Source organism: Peromyscus leucopus, chromosome X (assembly GCF_004664715.2).
Source record: "Peromyscus leucopus breed LL Stock chromosome X, UCI_PerLeu_2.1, whole genome shotgun sequence".
Taxonomy (NCBI): Eukaryota; Metazoa; Chordata; class Mammalia; order Rodentia; family Cricetidae; genus Peromyscus; species Peromyscus leucopus.
In genome coordinates, this window is record NC_051083.1 from 85,555,990 (window position 1) to 85,565,140 (window position 9,151).

Here is a 9,151-nt window from a genome sequence, read left to right on the forward strand (position 1 = left end):
ATATATATTATATATATATATATATATATTATATATATTAGCTTAAAGGTATTAAGGCTATTTTGGATTGAAAACAATGATTTATATTTTGAAAAACTTTAAAATACTTAAAAACTTGAATTAAAAGAACAGTTATTTTGGTTGGTATTCAAAAACTAGGAGAAAGACTTAACATTAAATCATTAGTCATTGGCTATTAGCAATTAGTAACTGATGAATCACCCACATTGCTATCCACTTGAACCACTTGTTGACATGGGAAACCAAATATGTGAGAAAAAAAGTGAATATACAAAATTGAAATGTCAAATATTAAAATAATTTGGGGGTAATATATCACAAAAGACAACCTTGGCTTTTCTGTACATATCCTTAGAGCATACATTATCACTCTGAATGTAACTCATTGGCACTTATTCCTAAATTTCTCAAAAGTCACAGCTCACAAGGCAGACCACAGAAATCATTGTTGTCCACCCAGAAGTAATTCAGTCATTGACAATGATCATTTTGTTGTAGTGGTTTAGGAAACATGCACAATGATATCAAATTATCTATACTCTGGGTTTAATTCTCAAATTTACTGTGTCACCCTCAACAATCTGCTTTTGTAAATATGAGGTCAGGTTCATATATTTAATTCTGTGATGACTGAATATGGTTTAAAGAAAAGAACCTAATTTGTTGATAGAGACTAAGTTTTGTTTTGTTGATAATTATTTTGCCCCCTTAAATAGTTGTTTATTGGCAGTGAGCTGGAAGGTATGGCAGAATTAGCATTTACAAACAACACCACATACCAGTCACCAGGGCAGCAAGAGTGAGGGGAAAGAGACTGACAGCCCCCTCCTCAATATCAAGTTGGTAGGCAGGGGTCTGGATTGTTGATGGGGCAAACTTTGGTTAGTAGGCATGTTTAGAGAAGAAGGAGTCACTGGCTGCAGCCCGGACTGACCACTTGGGGTATAATTTCCTTGACACGTAAGGCTGTTGTCCATGGCTCATTTGATGTACTCCTCCTGTGCAGCCTTCAGGTTCTCCTTCCCCTTCCCCAAGGCTTTAGAGGAGAGGCCTGCAGGGCTTAGCCATAAGAGAATGTCTATGGATTTAGCAGCGGATACTTGATAGCATTGAGGTTAATGGATTCCTCTTCCTCACTCTGCCCTCAAGACCCCAGGAACTGCAGGAGGCACTGTTCAACAAAGTGTTGTGACACTTGCAATGGAAATCTCCTCATTGAAAAATCTCTGGGTACAAAAATGACCTGGGGTGACCATGTTGGGCTTCAGCAATGTGCTTTTCAGATAGATATGGTTGTCACTCAAAGCCACTACCTTCCTAATTACATACTGACTGTACTTCAAGCCATGGTCCGTATCAAGGAGGATTTCAGGCTCCAGAATGGGTATATTGACATTCTGCTAGCAGATGCTGGTGTAACAAACCAGCACATTGGCATTTTCAATGAATTCAAGGGCTGAGGCTATATGTTCCCCAATCTTTATCACAAAACGCTACTTGGCAAAGTCAGCTCCATTCTTCTTATCCTGGGCATAGCATTCAAACAGTCCAACCAGTCTTAGGTGGCAGCACACTCTTATCTAACTTAATGCTCACAACACTGCCCATGAACTTGATAACTTGGGTGAAGGGACATCCATCATCTGCCTTCTGGTACAGTGTCTCCTGGAAGAGGATCACCACATCCCTGTACCCAATTCAGGGATTCTCATGGTCAACAGAAGTCAGCAGCAGCTGGCAGTAGAAGCGCCTAGTCTCCCTGGTGTTCTCAGTGCCAATGGACTGCAGCCACTTGACAATGTTTCCTACAGACAGGGTGCCCTTGCCTAGAGCTACAATTTGGTGAGCAGTGGATGTCAGCACCTTCTCCTCCAGGGTTAGTGCTGGATATGAGTAGGGCAGTGTCAGGGGCAGCATGTTCCTGGTACGGGAGAGGATGAGTCTGCTGGGTATGGCAGTGGGTAGGCGAAAGGATTGAGGGGCAAATGTGTCTAGGATAATTAGAATTCCATTCTTCCATTCTTTCTAAGAGAATGCAATCTATTCAGCTGGAGGGGGGTTGTTTTGATTATTATTAGAAGGAAAAATAACATACAAGTGTGGATATATTCCTTTATATTCCAAATGGGATCGAAGTCCGGTCAGAAGAGATAAATGCTTGTGGTGGTATTCTAATTGTACTGAAATGTGATTTTGATTGTATGTTAATAAATAAAGTTGCCCAGGGGTTAGAGCTATTAGAGCCATAGACAGAGTGTGGTGGTGGTAGCGCACGCCTTTAACCCCATAGATCTCTGTGTGTTCAGGGATACAGCCAGCATTGGAGACATACGCCTTTAAGACCTGGGGGGCTGTAAATACAGACAGTGACGAGGCAGTCACGTGTTTGGGTTTACAACCAATGAGAAGGCAGAATGACTATGAAACGACTTACACACAGGGAAACAGCTCTCTTTCTGGAAGCTGGAACACCACAGGAGGAAGGGTGAGATTTTAGCTCTGAGCTCTGACCTCTTGGCATTCTCTTTTACATTGTTTCTGTGTTTCTTATTTAATAAGATGGTTGGTTACATCTACAAATGCTTACTAGAATGTTGTTGTTACCATATTTATTATTATATTGCAGTGTCTCAGTTGATGTGCTACTTAGGGATCAGAATGTACTTACAATATTACTGAGAGGAAAAGTGAAACCAAGTGTAATTTACTTGAGGTCTATTGAAGATGATCAAGGAACATTATGTATATACAGGATATGTTTTACCCATGCAAAATAACTAAATATCTCACAGAAATCAGAATTATTGATTTGGCTATCAAGGATCACTGAAGAAATAGTTATCAATAATTTCATCAAAGTTTCAGATTCTGTCTTTTTCTCCCCCAGAGACTGAATAGAGAAAAAAAAGAAATACTAAAATAGTATCCTGAATGAAATGATTATGGGCTTAGCCAGTGGTTTTACAAGAGAGCTAAAAAGACCAAAAAATATCCTTTGTAGATCCTTATTCTAACAGAAAATGAAAAGTAGACAAGACATTGAAAGAACTGATTATTAGTCCAAAAAGTGAAAATTGAAATAATAAATAAAGAATATTCCTATTGTAAAGTTGAGAAATGAAAATACTGGAAGTCTCCTGGGATGTCTTTTTTTCACAATACAAAAAAGGAAGAAATAAAGAATGAATGGTTGAGTCTTTACTGCAGCAAATATGAATATACTTGCAATTCTTTTTTAAAAAGTGGTTGTGGATATCCCTATGGATTAGTGTAATGTTCTGATTTTCAGGGTTATACTTGTAAAAAGGACATACTTATCATTGTAAATAGAAGTGCTAGAATAATGGTCATGAGAATTAGAAATGCAAAAGCCCAATTGCTCTCTCTATCACTCCTCTAGATTCTGTGAATGATTGTGCCCTCTGTGTATTCCCTAGTGCTTTGTCCAGGCTGATTTTAAATAGCTCCAGCAATAAATTTCTGCCATCTCTTCTGGGAAGCTATTCCACTACCTAATTAAATTTTTGAGTTGACAACTTTTCCTGACATTCAGACTAAATTTTCCCATGTTCAATTTCAACCTGCTATTCCCATTTCTGCAGCACATGCTTGTATCAGTCTATGTAATCCCCCCTGCTTCCTTACTACCTACAATTCACAAGCCTGTCCCTAAATTTTACCAGCCTGTGGAAGTGAGTTCTTTTGAGAAAAATAATTATTACAAGATCAGTGGCTATACATGGCTTATTATAGACTTAAAAGCAGGTTTGTTTTGAAAACAAAGAGGTGGAGTAGTGAGTAGAGATGCAGGATATTAATAGAATCCCAAGCCATTAAAAAATTGAATCTCAGGACAGAAAAAAAATGGTGAACATTCTTCTCTTCTTCAGGGCTGATGAAGTATTCTACACATTATAAAAGGAGAGGCACCCTCCCACCCCGACTTCTCTGGGCTTGCTTATCATACAGAGTTGTACTTTTCCCACAACTGTCAGAGGCAGGGAAAACATACCTAACCTTAAAACCATGGTTATTTGTGAATGAGGTTACTCAGGTTCTCTGTGTTCCTCTCACATCTGCTTCTTTTCTTTGTTATGATTGGACAGGGATCTAGGAAGTTCAGTCTGTGTTTTTCTTTAGGTTAGAATCAGTCCATTTTTAGGTAGGAACTCTGTCTCTGAGTTGTCATTGCTTCAATCAAGAGATGAGCTTTCAGTATTTCAACATTGCTTATAAGCATGTAAAGATATATTGATGTTGTTTAGTTGTGATTTGTTATTTTCAGAGTAAACCAGTTGTGATGTGATTCATCTATGAGTTACACTCTAGGAATGAGTCAAGAATTACACAGTAGAGTATTTTGGGTAATTTTTAAGCAAATAGGATAATTTCGGAGAAAATATATGCAAACTCCAGCGTGTTTTGGCAGAATGTGGGCAGAGAGATTTCTTACCATTATGGAAAATTGCCTGGTGACAAGACTCATATTAAACTTAGAATGTGTGAAATTTTAGCTAGAACATAGTTGTTGAATTCTTAAAATATGAGAGAGAGTATGCAAGAAATTGATTCTAAATAATAATTTTTTGAAGAACCACTATTTGGCTGGTTTTTCCCCCAATACTAGCCATTAATATGTGCCAAACAGTATAAATAGTACAAAGAAAAATATAGTAACACATATTATTGCTAACATTTCAGAAAATGTTTTACATCCAAACGAGATGTACCTCAGGCAATATCTATTTTTATTTATTATCTTACAGCAGTATGATTCATAACAGAGTTAATCTGTATATCCTGCACAAAATACTCATAGTTCTTGTCCTCTTGAACTTTCTATTGAGGATATAGCAAAAGTCGACATTAAAACTTTTAAGAAAAATTGTAATTGATATTCTAATGTCATATTGTTCTTAATGTTCCTAACTCTACATCACATGACTTTCACAGTTATTTAAAATATTGAAGAATACAAAAACAAGGAAATACAGAACTCAGGCGAAATACACAGAAAAAATGTCAGAATAATAAAGATAAGTATTGAAGATGAGAATATTTAATATGCAAAATAAAAATAGCACAAATTTTGTAATTGGCACACAAGAACATAGGGTAAAATGAGAACATTGCTGTTCAGCTAGTAAAGCTGTAAGTCTGCAAAAAATAAATCAGGAAGTATTTTTATTCATAAAAGAAGCACAGTGTAGGTTAGTAGTTAAATCTCAAGGAGTGTAATCACTCAGACATTGGTGTTATTAGTAATATAAATGTCCACTATATAAATAGAGATGAGTGTCCTGCTCCTCAATTATAAGAGATGACAACAGTTCCAAACTGGGTAGGTGAGAGGAAGAATGAAGCAGTTGTGATTAATATGTTGAATTTGACATTATACTTCTTGCAGGGTTTTGTGGTCTTAAAAATGCCCTGCAGCATCCTATGATTGAGACCATTGGAAAGATCTTGGGCAGTCTTTAGGACTTTCAATAAATTGTGTAATGATTTATGTAATCATATGCAAACAAATTTTAAATATTAAATAACAAAGATTTTGATAAAACCTAACATAAACCTAAAAATGGAAAATGCAAAATAGAACAATGTGATTGAACAGAAAAGCAGTTGCATAAATAATACATGAATGGATTTTAAAGATATACCCATTAAAAAGGAAAATTGAGATTGAAAGATCTATAAAAAGCAGAAAGAACTGAAGACAGAGAGAAGAAACACACACACACACATACATATATAAACACATTATTGGATATGATACTCAAGGATATGTAAACATTAATCAAATATATTTTAATGTTGATATTTGTCAAAAATAAAAATGAAACATTACTTGCACAAGGTCAATCCAATTAGAAATTCCATCATGGGTTGTAGAGGGGGGCGTTTACCTGGCACTATCACTAGCTGAGGAGCTGTTGGTAGTTTATGGCTACCGGTGGAAGGAGTCATTCATCTTTGGGGTGTGGCCACTCATAGGTCATTAATATCCCAGATGGTCCAATATCTATGTGCATATGGGTAGCGCTAATTGGATTCAATGGGTTATAAGAAATAAAAAAAAAGAGAGGGCTTGAAGTAGGTAAGGAGAAGTGTTGGGAGTGTATGGACCTATATATATTTAGTGTGTGTGTGTGTGTGTGTGTGTGTGTGTGTGTGTGTGTGTGTGTGTGAAAATTTCAAAGAATACATTCATTTTTTAAAAGTCAGGATCAATATAATATCAATAAATCTATGTATATTGGCCCATGCATGTAATCTCTGTACTTTGGAGGTGGAAGGAAGGAGATCAGGAGTTCAAAGAAGACAGAGAAGGGCATCAGATCCCCTAGGACTAGAGTTACAAACAATTGTGATCTGCCCTGTGGGTGATGAAAATCAAACCTGGGTCTTTTAGAAGAGCATCCATTGCTCTTAACCACTGAGCAATCTCTCCAGTCACTAATGAAGTTTTTCTTAATGTATATCTAAACATTATTCAAAATCAAACACTCAAAATTCTCTTCAAAGTTAATAAGTTAAGAGAGGGTGGATGACTGACAAGAACCGAGCCTGACAACTTGAGTTCATTCCTTGGAACCACCATGGTGCAAGGAATGAAACTGTTTGGGAAACTGTACTTTTGCTTCCACATGGGCAGTGTGGTAGCAGACACACATGCACACATGCACATGACCATGCACACATAAACACACAAATAAATATTAGAAAGTTAAAAAGTTGGAAAAAGATACATCATGTTAAGATTATGCCTAGCAAGGCTGTTATGATGGTATTAATAACAAATGAGACCTAATTAAAAGGATAAGATCAGGAAGTATATTATATACTGTCAAAATAGTGATTGTAATCACAAAGCAAGTAGAAATGAGTATGCATCAAACAATAAGATTTCAAAACACATTATATAAAAAATTAAGAGATAGGTAGATTCATATTAATGGTCAAAGACTTGAAATTCCTCTTTTAAATGATATAACTGACAAACAGGAAATTAGGAAGCACAGACAAAATAATACTTCCAACTAACAGAATCAAATTGACTTTTTATAGAGAAATCTACTTTTGAAGGGCCAAATAAGTGTTGTTTTCAAGTATACTTGAGACAGTCACTGCTGTAGATCATGTTATTGTATATAAATTAGACCTTAATCAATATAAAAGAAATGAAATAATCTAAAGTATGTTAGAATTGTAATGAAATATGTCAATAACAAAATTCAAGGATTTCAAAAGTAATGGAAGTTAAAAAGCATATAAGTGACTAACCCATTTGTCAATAAAATGCTCAAGAAAATTTAAAACAAAAAGAAAATAAAAGCACAAAAATGTCAAGAATTGAAAGATAACCAAAACAAGGCTTAGAATAAAGTTCTAGTGATGACATTTTAAGGGATTCCTGTGTGTCAGAACATATTAGTTTCTGAGTCTATATGTATTTCTTGGACCTTTTTTTGATTCTTTTTTATGTCTGTTTATTTTGTCCTATTCCAATATGCTTGTTTTGGTTTTATCCTATCTTATTTTATTATCATTCTTTAGAGGGCTGTTTTTATCCCTAAGGAGAAACAGAAACGATCTGGATCCAGACGGGAGGGAAGATGGGGAGGAATTAGGACTAGGGACAGGGCAAACCATAACCAGAACATATTGTATGAAAAAAAAATTCAATATGCAATTTAAAAAAGGTAGCCCTGGAAGCAACAATACCTTTTGGCTTCATTTCATGAATCCTGCAGAATTTATTTCCCTTTCCTGGAGGACCAGAAGTTTCTAGTCATCTCTGCAAAGATTCTGCATGCAGTAGAATATAGTTTCTAGTCTTCAAATAAGAAAGCTGCTACAGTACAGAAGCAAGAAGTGAGTCATGGCATGGTTGTAGTACCAAAGAGAGTAAATGTTGAGGAGTGATTCAGGAATAATTTCATTTCCCAAAGCAAAGCACTCACCAGGGACATTCCATTTTTTACACCGGTGTGGTTACACCTAAGAGTTTTTACAAGGTTGAGAGGCAGTGCACATGCACACCCCTTAACCCCCAACCCTCTGCACACATACACATGAACAAGGAGAACATGTTTGGAGTTTGAAATTGATGCCTTCTCTATTCATAGTACTTCCTAATTTTTAATGAAGTGGAATTTTTATATTTTAAAATAAACCCAAGTAATGTAAGTAATTATAACAAAATTGGTTTTAGTTTTTAAAATATTATAAATAAAATGTTCAAAGTGGAAAAGGCATATTCTTACTAAAAGAAATAAGCCTAATGTAGACAAAGAAATATACAAATAACAGACCGTGAAAGCTCCCACTGGGTAAAGTCGGGTGCTCGTGTCTCTTCGAAGTTGATGTTATGTGGTGTTTCTACAAGCCTACAAGCCTGGGTTTTCCAGGATGGTCTTATTCCGTCCCAATAGCTTCAATAAGCCCCTTGTGTGTGTGTGTGTGTGTGTGTGTGTGTGTGTGTGTGTGTGTGTGTGTGTGTGTGTGTGTGTGGTCTGGGGGAATTTTGGCATGTCTCAAACTTGTTTCAACATTTCTGTTAGATGTCTAGTAAGAATACTCTGTAGTGGTTCTTTTCTGTTACAAGTATTTTTCTTGGTTATGAAAGTTTTTTTTTTAATACATCCTTGAAACCCATGCTACCACATCTTGCAGCACACTGTTTACTTGAAAAGTTAGTTAGCTCCCTATAGACACCACCAATATTCACATGTTGAGTTTTGTGGAGCAACGTCTTGTGCAAAACATGTCCTTGATTGAGCCATAGCCAAATTGGCTGCAAAGTGCTATAAGAGAATGTTGGGGTGACCCAGGATTGAATCCTTTAGGTCCCATAAGTCACTAAATCTCTTAGTTTTAAGGGTTTGTCAGTGCCGTATCACTCTGAGTGTCTTAAATGACAACTTGTTTTTCTTGCTATACAAATTAATCTCCTTTTCCTTGGTCACACTGTTTTCCTTCATAGACATGCTATTTAAATATTCGCCACATGGTTTTCCATTTAGTTGTGAATACTGTACTTAAAATTCTTATGTCTTATAGCACTTTACTATATGCAGTAATTAAAGGCTGTGAATCATTCCAAATGTTGTCTGCAAAATTTATC

At 36.0% G+C, this 9,151-nt stretch overlaps 1 pseudogene; it reads right to left on the bottom strand.

Moving 5' to 3' along the window:
* Positions 1-903: 903 nt before the first annotated feature.
* On the bottom strand, positions 904-1,938 carry LOC114696978 (annotated as a pseudogene).
* Positions 1,939-9,151: the final 7,213 nt, after the last annotated feature.